Genomic DNA, 13561 nt, shown 5'->3' on the forward strand with positions numbered 1-13561 from the left:
AGGAATGCCAGATGATTTTTTTGAAAAATCTGTATCGCTATTTCCAAAAATCTGTATCCCATACAAAATTTGGGTGAAAAATATGTATCCCATACAAAAATAAAATAGGTGCTCTAGCTCAAAAATCTGTATTTCATATAAAACAAAATCTGTACGGATGCTCAAAAATCTGTATAATACAGATAAATCTCTATATATGGCATCCCTGCTCGGGACCCAAGTTTTGTGAGTATGTTGAAAGATTTCTCCACTATTTTTTGAAAATTTCACCAATAATTCCAAGAAATCCACCCAGGGTTTCTCGAGGGGTTTCTCCAGGTATTTCATCTGAAAGTTCTTCAGAAATTCCTCCTCAGATTCCTTCAAGAATTTTCCTCCAATTCCTTCAGTTGTTTCTGTAGTGACTTATTCTAGAGTACTCCCTGAGATTTCTTTCAGGATCTTCTGAAAATTTCACCATAAATTCCTGCACGGATTTGTTTGAAAAGCCCTGCTGAGAATTCTTCTGAAATTTCTCCAAGGAATTACTTCAAAAATCTCTACAGAACCTTTTTTAAAATTTAAGAGTTTTCTTCATGAATTTCTGCAAAGAATTTCGTTAAAAGTTCTTCCGAAAAGTGTGTTAGAAATTCGTCAAAATATTTCTTTAAAATCGCACAGAGATTCCTTCGAAAAGACTGCCAAAAGTTCCTCAAAGAATTCCTTCAGAAATACCTTCAGTCATTTCTGCAGAAACTCCCACAAAGATTTTTCCATAGATTTTGTTACGGTTCACTCATAAATAGCTCCTGAGTCCTGAGATTCTTTTAGAGTTTCTTGCAGGGATTATTCTAGACAAATAATTTCTATCAAAATATTTTCCATAAATTGCACAAAAAATACTGCATGAATAATTTGAAAGAACCCCAAAAGAATATCCAAAGAAATCGCCTGAAAAACTTGCAGGTTCCTAGGAAAAAAACTTGAATATTATCTGTAGAGATTCCCGGACAAAAAATCCTGAAGTGACTGATAGCTTTTAAAGAATTCCTGAAGAAACTACTTAAGATATCTTCTTGGTTCCTTAAAAAAAAAACCATTAGAAGCTTCTGGAGGAACTTTGCAAGTAATCTATACAGGGTGTTAGGTTCGTGAGTGCAAACTTTTTGAAGGGTGATAGAGGACCATAAATGGTGAAAAAATTGTTCTACGCATATAGTCAAATCTCAACCGTTACGTAGTTATTGAACTTCCCATGTTTTTGACTCTCATTGTCTTAACTGGCTTTAACTTGAAAATGGTCAAACTTACGCAATTTTTTAACCCTTATTCGAAAGATTATTGAATTTTCTATCATATGGCATCTTTGAATCGATTGGTTTAGTTAATTAACTTAGTTTTCTAGAGCAAAATAGCTAAAAATAGTGTGTTTTAATTGGTTTTTGTCACTTATCTTTGTAACATGCGTAATAAATTCAAATTCTTTCTTTGGCAAAGTTGTGGCCCTTATTCAACTCTACAATTCGTTCTTTGATACCAAATTTCTAGCTCTTATCGTTTTCTTGCAATTTCGATTTAAATGTGCGACACAATGCGCAAAAACGTGCTTACCTTGACAGTTGCACATTTTTGACCTGAAATGCGATGTTTAAATCAAAATTGCAAGAAAACGATAAGAGATAGACGTTTGACGCCAAAGAACGAATTGTAGAGTAGAACAGGAGCCAAAACTTTGCCAAAGAAAAAAATTGAATTTATTACGCATGTTTCAAAGATAATTGACAAAAACAAATTAAAACACGCTATTTTGAGCTAGTTTGCTGTAGAAAACTTAGTTATTTATCTAAACCAATCGATTCAAAGATGCCATTTGATAGAAATTTCAATAATCTTTCGAATAAGGGTAAAAAACTGCGATAAGTTTGACCATTTTCAAGTTATAGCCAGTTAAGGCAATGAGAGTCAAAAACATGGAAAGCTCAATAACTACGTAACGGTTGAGATTTGACCATATGCGTAGAACATTTTTTTTTCACCATTTATGGTCCTCTATCACCCTTTAAAAAGTTTGCACTCAGGAACCTAACACCCTGTATATAAATAAATAAGTTTGAATTCCTTTTGATGCTATAAAACTGTCGAATGAAAGAACCTATCAGCTTTGCTTTTGTGTATGGTTTAATTCGTATTTATTTTGGCTGTGTAAAAAGTAACGAAATCAACTTGAAAAATTGGAAAAATGTAAAAGTAACGAACTTATCATGCGTGGGGAGAGTGCGGTGCCTAAATGAGCTGAAAAACTACAGCTTACGAAGACAATACAACGTTTGTTGGAACAGCTAGCTAAATCACAAAAATTGCTTGGGAAGTTTCTGGAGGGATTCCTGGTTAAATCTGTGAATAAGTATCTGATGGAATCTCTTAAAAATGTCCACAGAAATCCCTAAGAAAATTCCAGAAAAGGGTACTGATGAAACTTTTAAAGAAATCCCCCAATAAATTTCTGAAAGAGCTCTGAAGGACTTTCTGACGGAATACTTGGAAGAATTTCCAGAAAAAAAAATCCCAAAGCAACACTCCTACAGGAAAATTTTGATAACATTTCTGGGGGAATTTTTTCAAAAAGGTTGGGAAAAATACATGAAGGAACACATGCCCTTATTTCTGCAAATTTGGAAACAAGTCGAAAAATGATTTTTTGAGAAATTTTTCGAGAATCTCCTAAAGAAGACAAAAGATAAGTTCTGGAGAAATTCTTTAGAGAATAATGAGATTCAAATATTCTCCGTCGAATTTTTTCTCTATATAGTCCACGTCTGTATCAGGCACATCCTGAATTCGGTGTGCTGAATCGGGAATTCAGCACACCTTTTATGTACGTAACAGTATGGTACAAAGGATGGTCAAAAATTATGATTTGATCGTATTAGTGTATTCGAAAGTTGGGTAAAATTCTTCGCAATCTAAATCAAATCATGTGTTACTTTTGAGCAAAAAGCTGTTGAATTGAGGTAAATGTACATAGCTTTGGAATAACGACCAAAATATTTCAATTCATATACCAGTTCATAATACGCCATCATCACATTTGCTTGCATCCTTCTTAGACGAAGACAACTTGTTGTTTGCATTTTACCAGCGGAAAAACAGTGATTTATTAAATTGATTGAACAGCTTTTGCTGCATTCTGCAGCTGTGAAATCCAACTTTGAAGTGCCACAGAGCTTTTGCGGGGTGTGAATTGAAGGTTGGTTCAACAAGTAAATCCGGCGAAAAGAAATGAACGGTGATTAAGTACAATTTGGCCAGCTGCTGCTTTTTTGCGGTTTCCTTCGTCATACGCAAAATGAGAAAAAAATTCAACTCGCAACAGGATTGCAACAGAATTGAAATGTGATATTTCGCGTAATAATTCTATTTTCAATGCTATAAAGACAAGTTATTGGTAGCCTACTTTTTGGCAAAGGTAAGTTGGAATATCAGTGATAATTGGCTATTTTAAGCTTATCCCCTGACTACGGTAGGTATTCTACCTTAACCGTCGTCGAGCCGTGGACCATGGTGGCATTGTGATGAATAACACGAGACGAACATCCTTCGCCACCTGCAGCGAGGTTCTGGTTATGGCCAGCTCTGCCCTGCAGGCATTATGACACCGCAGTCCGACGGGGATCGTTGACCGTCAAGCATGAAAACTGTTTAGAAAAGGAGAACACTTTTCATTATTTTTTGTGTAGATTTTTTTTTCCTGTGAATGGGCAGATACGAAACGCATGAAAAATATCAACGATTTCCTGCAATAGGGACACAATTAAAAAATGTGAGTTTTAGGAATAAGCATATAAAAATTGGGAATCGCTTATTCAACTCATCACTTGACAAAAATAAACGAATTTTGAGTGTTGTAGCTTGGAAAGCGCCAGAAGAATTACATCCAGGCAAAAATGTTTGCTGTATAAGAGCTTATGCAGCTACTTTTCTTAGTAACCCTTTTCATTATCAATATGTCATATAGGGTGCCTGTACCAGTTATCGCACTACCTAAGGAAAACTACTTCTACAAAAATAAGAAGAAGACCGACGAATGTCATCGATACGTCAAACGATAGATTTGTTCTCATACTTAATAGGAAAAATATAAAATCTGAGTCAATCCCACTTTTACTATTTATTACGGCGTGTGCCAATGATAGGAACCCTGTACCAGTTATGGACATATTTGTTAATTTAGATTCCACTTCGCATTCCTTATGGGATTAGCCGTAATTGGTACACTATGACGAAATAGGGTTCAAGGAAGCCGAAATTTTAATTTCTATCATAATTTGAGCAATATGAGAAGTTTGAATGAGTGCTATCATCTTTTATGAACGTGATCTTTCGTTCAAATTTTCTTGTTGATTTGCATCGTTAAATGTTGAAAATCAACTATGGCGAATTTGAGGGCTATAGCCATAACTGGTACACTGAGCCTATATATTTAATACGCACCCTTCTTCCTTTGTCAAAATAACGCACAACTCCTTCCTTGGCGCCTTTTCTGTGCACACAACTGGTCTAAAATATGTAGTTTCTATCGAAATCATTGCTCTCCTCATTACTTAACACTTGAGGGTGTGTTGAACATGGACTTTACACACTTTTGTTCAACCACGCACTTGCTATCATGTTCCCAGCAGGTAAGTTCGTTTAACGACTCATTGACGGATTTATCGCTACTTGCGAATGTAGTGCGCTATGAGGTACACTACTCCACAATCGTTCCGCCTCCTCTCTACCCTACTTGCAGCTCTCCCCCCGAACCCCAAACGTTCCGAACTTCGTACTCCTGCTCACAATTGAAATATAATATAACCATTAATTGAAAATCACAACATAAATTTCGCCTGTGGGCGCTCGGTGTCGGTCAAACGCTTTGCCGAGTTAGATCGGACGAGCTGTCCTGTTTGCTGACGCAGTTGTTCTGCTATTACCATCCTCCCATCATGCCCCAGAGAGGCCCGACAAGGGGCAGCACCGGACGTGTTCGACGTTCAAAAGTCATATTCGACATCTATGGGGACTGAAGCGATGCAAACATAAATGCTTGTGTGCAAAATCTGGTGCAAATAACGTGCTATTCTGCTGTCATTATACAATAAAATACTGCTCACTCGCCATTTCCCTAACAGCACCCGACCCGACTAGCCCGCAAACATACATCCGTGCAGTATACCTAACCTACATGCCAGTCATCGCCGGCGACCTCTAGCACGCCATCAATTGCATGTGCCAGTTCGATTCATATGAGAGGTTTCGAACTGCAGACGGTTGTTTTGCAGACAATGATCATGCTTCTAATATAGGTGGCACGGCTTCCGCAGCAGTTGGTATCTGAGGGTTGAACATTTAGTTTTAGTTATATTTACCTACACTAGCATCTATTTGGCTCACTTCAATACTGATTAGATGCTAAACGAAGAATCCCCCAGGCACGTTTTTGAAATTGGTTTAAAATATGATTGAACTGCGATTCAAATTATGTCTGACGGTCAAGTTTAACCCTAAAAGGGATACCTGGGGTCCATTGGACCCCAGGCGCCTTTCAGAGCTCGTCTTTGATGGAACACACTCAGCGAGGTGACGAAACTGAGGCCATGAAGGTATCCCTTTTAGGGTTAAATAGGTTTGTTTACCTTTCATTTTATTATTCAAAAACACTATAAATTCTCTTCCGCTTTGTTGTCTTATTTATTGAACATCTTTTACTCTTAAACTAAAAAAAATCAGAAGCTCTCCCTATACGAACAAACGTGCAAAAAATGATCTTTATTTTGGGACTTCTTCCAGAGATTTTATAAGAAATTCCTCTAAAATATCGAATTTTTGAAGGGATTCTTCAGCAATTCGTCCTGCTATGTCTTCAGAAGTTCTTCGGAAAATTTCTAGAAATTCCTCCAGAAATTTCGTCAATTTCTTCAAGAATTGCCCCAGGAATTTCTTTACGTATTTTAAACTATCTATCATTTAGAAATTTTTGGAAATTCCATAAGCCATTCCAGAATTTCTCAATAATTTATTTTAGAAAATAAATTACCAGAAAAAGAAGAACAAGAAAAAACATGATTTTAATCAGAAATCCTTAAGAAATTCCACCAGACATTCTTTGAAAGATTCCTTTAAAAATTTCTCGAAGAATAGTTTTACAAAACCATGAACAGATTTATTGTTTTTCAAATTCTCCATTGAGTTCTTCTGAAAAAAATTATGTGATTTCTTCAGTGATGTTAATTAGGTAAACTAATAAAAAGTTTAAAACCAAAATTTTGATTTATACAACAAGCTCAATAACATATTGACTTCTACAAAACCAATTCAGTAGCCCCCGTTTCGCGGTCGAGAATATTAGCAAAACTCACAACTTCCATCTGCAAGATCGAAGAAGATTTTCTTCTGCACAAAAAAGTGAGGTTTCACCCAAAAGTTTCAAAGAAATACAGTTGTGTCGAAGCGAAGGGAAAGAATTTGTAAATTTAATGTGAAAACAAACATACAATCATTCAGGAATGATGTTATTCGATTATTACTATAAGTGAATGGTGTCATGATATGTTTGCATTTAACATCCTTCTACTTAGAAGCCTGGCACACAAACCTATGGGAAATCTTTTAAATTCCCTATGAAAATTGGCAGCTTTTGATTATTCTTGCTTGCAACTAAGGTTTTGAGCTAATTTTTTTTGTATCATAAAAGTGTTTCCAAGGAAATTGAGAAACAAATGGAGGCGTATGGCTTGTTTTTGTCTGCACTATACCCATCCATGTTGGGGGTCTTTCAAATATGACGACCATCGTTAAGGGGGGTGATACTCTATGAATTGAGTAAACGAACGAGTGAGACGGAGGAGGAAAGAGGGTCTGGAACGCATTTTTCGGGATGAACGTAATTTTTTATTTTTTTTATAAAACAATTCCTAATAATTTATAAGAAATCCTTAATGAATTCCACTAGAAACTCTTCGAAGAGATTCCTTCAAAAATTTCTCGAAGAATTCTTTGAGAATATCATTCACGGATTTCTTCAGAAATTCCTCCATTGATTTCTTTAGAAAAATTTCCAAGGGGTTTCTTCAGAAATTTGTCAAATGATTTCTATAGAAAGACTTTCATGGAATCCACGGAAACAAATGCGTTAATTTGAAACAAAAATATGCATGTTTATCAGGTAAACTGATAAAAACTTCAAAACCATTTTTTTTAAATAAGCCTCATAACATACTAATTTTTATCAAATATGATTTGACATGAAATCTTTCGAATGGGAGACTGTATGCCAACCATATTTGATAGAAAACTTTACAGTCGATTAATCAAACATATTGATTTCGATTTCTACAATACCCATTGAGTAACCCAACACACCGCCCCCCCTCCCGTTCAACCGTCGAGAAGATAAATAAAACTCACAAGCTCCATTTGCAAGATCGAAGAAGATTTCGTTCTGCAAAAAAAATGCCTCTAGTTGTACCACAGGGGAAGGTCCCAAGTAACAATGAATGCTTAACAGTGAGAGTATTAGCTGAATAATAGCTGGTTAATGGTGTCAATGGTTGACAACAATGACAGCTGAAGTATGTCTGAAGTATGGCTTGTTCAACGTTTTAATTCAGTAATGCATACAATATCAAGTTGAATAGAATATTATTCATCTGGGTAACCAGCTTTAAAACAAACACCAACATGCAGAAATAATCATCTGTTGTTCAACCTTCAATCGAATAATTTTTGACAGCTGACCCAAGCATGGTTTCCGTGAAGTCCACATCGCTTTTTCAGTCTCAATACAGACTTAGTTCAACTGATGTTCTTGACAATTCAGACACAACAAGTAATGCTCTTGTTTTCAAGGATATATATACAATTGTGTATGGTGTAGGTGCTTAGATGAGTGACTATAAATCAGGAGGTCCCAGTTGACAGCCTTCGCTCATAGCCTTCGGTCGTGTTTGCAAATCGCTCCCGTACATCGCTTTTCTTCCATTGCTAAAATGAGCTGTATTCGGAAAAATACACTCGTGGTTGATTTTAGCGTTCTTCCTACGCGACCTGAATTAGGTAAAATCGAGTGTTTCCTAGAAAAGGAAATTAAACTAAATCTCGCGGACGCAAAGTGTATTCAACTACACAACACCCGCAACTGCGTATTTATTGAGATGATAGACAACGAGACGGCGCTGCGCTATGAAAAAGCGCACAATATCCAACGGTCTATTGTGTGCAATGGCAAGCCGTTCAAGATTCCCGTGTATGTGGATAGCGAGGCTGTTACAGTTCGTGTGTGTGACCTCCCTCCATCCATACCCCATGTAGCTGTCGCGGAGCAAATGAGAAGGTTCGGTGATGTGGTATCAATACAAGGTGAACGATGGAAGAACTATTTTCCCGGTGTCTTCAACGGTGTCCGAGTGCTTCAGATAAGACTCAAACAACCCATCCCGTCGTTCATTACTATCAGCAATGAAATTGCCACCGTATTCTATCCAAACCAGGTTAAGACATGTAGATGGTGCTGCAAACCTGTCCATCCGCAGCAGAAATGTTTGGAGGTAACTAACATACACCCCGCCGCCGCCGCCGCGGTTACTCATCAATCACCATCCACCGAGCAGAAATTCGACGAGGCTGATTTCCCACCAATCAGTCCATCGGTCGAAGCAAGAGGCAAACGTGCGTTTGCTGAAAGCGAGCCTCAACCGAACAACGTAGCTACGAGCCTAGAACAGCAGCAGAGAACAAACACCGATGGTGACGACGACGACGACGTTGGGAACGATCACGACGATAGCTCATCTTCTCCGTACGAAAGCTGCGACGGTACAAACAAGCGGCGGCTGTCAACCAAGCGTGGAAAAGAGAAGAAGAAAGTGTGTGGTGCTATTCTGGGATCACAGAGCGACTGTGATTCCAATTCGTCTGTTATTTTATTGTAAAAACATAGTTTTTCGGTCCCGTTAAGCTCCCGGGCGCATGGACCTATTAAATAAATGAAATTGAAAAAAAAAAAATCAGGAGGTCCGAGTTCAATTCCCAGTTTTCCCACATATTAATTTATACATTCCCAAACATCTCTTCTGAAAATAGACACTAATGGTAAAAATAGGCTCACGAAAGTGTTTTTATTTTTGTTTTACACAATTATTAAACTTAATTGATTTCTGATTCAGCGCATATTAAGCCTTAAATCAGCCTTCCAATGAACTTCAAATCATCTAAAGGTTGAATAAAAGCACCAAACTTAGATGTGTAGGAGCTCAGCTTTTGTTCAAATGAAGGCTGATTTAAAATATTTGGAGAAACGTTTCTACAGCATCAAATTGTTACCTGGGATTGGTCTTCACATGTAAAATAAAGAGTTTCTTTTAGAAAATCTTCTATGGATTCTATACCCAAAATGCCATCTTTTATGACTTCAGAAATTACTCAAGATTTCGTATATAACGTGCTAAATTAATTCCTTCTGAATCGTCACTTCAAATTACTTCAGAAATTCTAAGATTGATGCGGAAATTCTTTCTGCCAGCGATTTTTTTTTATTCAGAAAATATATCAATGATTCCTCCACGAATTCGTACAAGTATTTCTTCACGAAATTATTTCCTAGGAAACTTTTTGAAAGATTCCATAGGAACTTTTCCTAGGATTCATCCTGAAAATCCAGCAAGATTTCCTCCAGGGATTCTTGTATTATTACTTGCACTGATTTTTTCAGGGATTACTGCAGAAATTCGTACACAGATTCTTCCAGGAGTTCCAGCTGTGTTCCTCCGTATCTTTCTCCAAAAGTTCCTCCAGCATTTCCTTCAAGGATACCTGTTGGATTTTTTTTCACAGTTGTAGAAATCTCTCTTTTTTCTCCGGTGAGACTCACCGTGACATGTGTGCTGCTTGGGTTGAATTAACCAGAATTGAAGCATTGACGAGAGCAATAAAAATGGTTAATTCAACCACATTATGCTTATATCAACAATATTTATGGTTGATGGTTTGACAACTCAATTGTTCTCATGGTGGATTCATGCATGTTTATGGTTATTTAAACTGACCCTCAACTTGAGGGTTGAACTAACTATATCGGGTTATTGGTTTAATCATACACTGAGCATGGTTCAAAATCTGTTTTTTTTTTTAATCATTAAAAGCCATACATTTAGAATAAACATGAGGATAAAAATTATCATTTATTTAATACCTGTTAAGAATATTAGAGATTTATTGGCCAATGATACTCATTGAAGTCCGAGGTAATTCGTTATTCACTGCAATACCTTTGTTTGCTAGACGTGGTGGATGCAGTTCTTCGCGCTCAATTTTTCGTCAGAAAATATCATTCCCGTTGGCTGAAAACAAAATTTATTGAAATACGCTCATAGAAGTATAACCATAAAATTACCCTCAGATTTCGAAAGTGAATTGAAGTCGTCTCTTACAACTGCCGCCGCCATGGCGAACAAAATTATCAGCTTCTTTGTGACTGAGTAAGTAGACAGCAGCCAAGAATGCATATATTCTTGGTTTGAGCGTTGGATGGTTGATCTTTAGAGAGGTTGATTCAAACTAAATATCTGCTTGGTGCAAACATCAAATCATTGTGAAGCAACTATTTAAAGCTTTTATACCAAGAATATCTTTGAAACTTGGTAGAACTATGGAAGAAATGTTATATCAACCAGGCAGCACTTCTGTCCGTGTAGAAAATGTAACTATGGACAGGCGGCCAGGGAGGAATTTATATGGGGAGCAAAGGGAGGATGCAGGAGCTTTTCGGGTTGCCCCAGGGGGATTCAGATTGAGTTTATGCGAGGTACTAGGTGATCTTAGAGGCGTTTTAAGGGGGACCAGGAGGTCTCAGGTTTGTTTAAGAAGGTTTGAGGCTCTTCTCAAGGTAGTTCAGGAGGTTCCACGGGATTGCAGAGGCGTATAATGAGGTCTAATAGGGTTTCCAGGTGGCTCAGAGACGGTTCAAGGGGACTGAGGGTTATTCCAGTATGTCTCAGGGACGTTTCAGTGGGGTTTAGGGGTACTTCAGTGGGGCAAGAGAGAACCAGGAAGTGTCAGGAGCCAAGGGCAAAGGGTATCTCAGTGATACTTCAGGGGGTTTCTTGGGGGAGTTTGAAAGCATTTCAAGGTAATTTCAGCGGATTTTCCGATGGGTTTCAGAGGCGTTTTGTAGGGTTTTTGAGGTCTTAGGTGCGTTACATGTGGTCGAAGGAGGATTTAAGGGAATTTTAGAGGCATTTCAGGAAGTTTCTGCGGGTTTTCAGAGCCCCTTCCACAAAAACACATGGATTTAAGGTTTTCCTGATACCCCCTAAATACGACCCATACCTAAAATCCATCAAAACTTCCCTGAAACATCCATTATCCCATTGCCACAGTGGGAAAAATTGAACCCGAAACACGACTAAATTCATTTTCTCAGCTCAGTGGCGTAGCCAGAAATTGTATCTGGGAGGGGTTTTCAACGGTCAATGATACTTTTTTTGATTTGACACTTAGTTTTTGTAAACAGTAATGAGCAATTGTATTCGTGGTTTCAAAATAGCGGCGCAGCCGAAAAAATTTTTCTTCCCAAAGCGCTTTATACTGAAAATTTGTTCCACAAATTTTGACTCTGGGGGGGGTTTAAACCCTAAAACCCCCCCCCCCGTGGCTACGCCAGTGTCTCAGCTGGGTAACGGGTTCTGCCGATGGCTGAGACCATTTTCGCTTGGAAAAAGTGTGCTGAATCGATTGGTGGGGATCTCATTGGCCGGAGGCCTCACCCTGGCCAGTTATAGGGCCGGAATCAACCCGAGCTCCTTACGGGAAGCAAAATCATTGTCATCCAAGAATATTTTCGCACCCGATATTTATTCTGAAGCCGCAAATCAGAAATCAACCGCACTCCGGATAATATCAGTTGCATATTATGGTCCAATTGTGGTTTCGGAACAATCCAGGACAACCCGGAACATTAGGGTGGGGCTAATTTTAAAAAATCTCTCTGGGATATGATTCCCCAAATGGAAATTGATCTACTAGTCGAAATAAGTAAGCAGTACAAAAATGGGCGATTTTGGTTGATCTTTAGGGGTGGCACAAAGGGTTTAAGTGATTTTTTTTTCTAGAGCAAACAAATCTCTATTGGTTTCTGAGATATTTGAAAAAAAAATGTCGTAACCCATAAATTAGATACCAAAATATGACATTTTTTTTCAATATCTCGGAATCCAATATCACGCAATTTTGAACACAAATTTGGCCCAACTGGGTTCTAGAATCACCGATTTAGTCTAGAAAAATTGTGTTTGAAAATTAAATTTGAAACGTTTTTTGAAGATTTGCTCTAGCAAAAATTTCACTTAAACCCTTTCTGCCACCCCTAAATATCATCCGAAATCGCTCATTTTTGCACAGCTTTCTTATTTTGACTAATGGATCACTTTCCAGTTGGGAAATCATATCCCGTAGACATTTTTTTTAATTAGCCCCACCCTACCAGAACATCCGTATAAGCGGGTATAGAGAAGACTTACTCTAATAGATATTTACATTACATTCATACCCATATTAAAAGTATGAATGAAAATAGAGAGGCATTCAGCTGACAATAAATGTGGCTTCATAAATAAAACAGAATTCACAATCAATTCAGGTTGAACAAAACTACCCACTAAACGGCCCACTGAACGGCAATCCGGAATGCTTCCGGAATTCCTCAGGGATGTTTCCAGAATTCTTCTAGGTTGGGTCAAGAATCCTTCTGGGTTATTTCCAAAATACTTCTGAGATGCTTCCATATTTCTTATAGGATGCTTTCAGAATCCTTTTGGGATGTTTCCAGAATGCTTCTGGGATGCTTTCAGTTTTCCTTCAGGATGCTTCCCAAGTTCTTATGGGATACTTCCAGATTCCATCTGGGGTGCTTCCAGATTCCTTTTGAAACATTTCCTAGATTTTCGGGAATATTTAAGGAATCCTTCTGAGATGCTTCCAGAATCCATCACGGATACTTCCAGAATTGTTCCATGACACTTTCAGATTCCATATCGGATGCTTCCAGAATTCTTCTGTTTTCAGAATTCTTCTAGGTTGCTCTCAGAATCTCTATGGGATGCTTCAAGATTTCTTTTGAGACACATCCCAAATTTTTCTTGGATGTTACCAGATTCCTTCTGGGTTGCTTTCAGATTTCTTCAGATATGGTTCTAGAATCTACCAGGGATACTTACATAATCCTTCAGGGATATTTCCTGAAACAATATGGGATGCTTCCAGATTCCTTCTGGGTTGCTTTCTAGTTCTTCGAGGTTGCTTGCAGAATCTTTCAGGGATGCTTTCAGATTTCTTTCGCTATGGTTCTCAAATTCTTCTAAAATGTTTCCTGAGTCCTTCTGGGATGCTTCCAAAATTCTTCTAGGATACTGCCAGATTTCTTCTGGCATGCTTTAATAATCCATCAAGGATGCTTCTAACATCCTTCTGGGATACTTCCAGAAAACTTCTACGATGCTTCCAGATTTTTTTAAAGATGCTTCCCAAGTTCTTCAGAGATACTCTCAGA

Source organism: Aedes albopictus, chromosome 3, assembly GCF_035046485.1.
Source record: "Aedes albopictus strain Foshan chromosome 3, AalbF5, whole genome shotgun sequence".
NCBI lineage: Eukaryota > Metazoa > Arthropoda > Insecta > Diptera > Culicidae > Aedes > Aedes albopictus.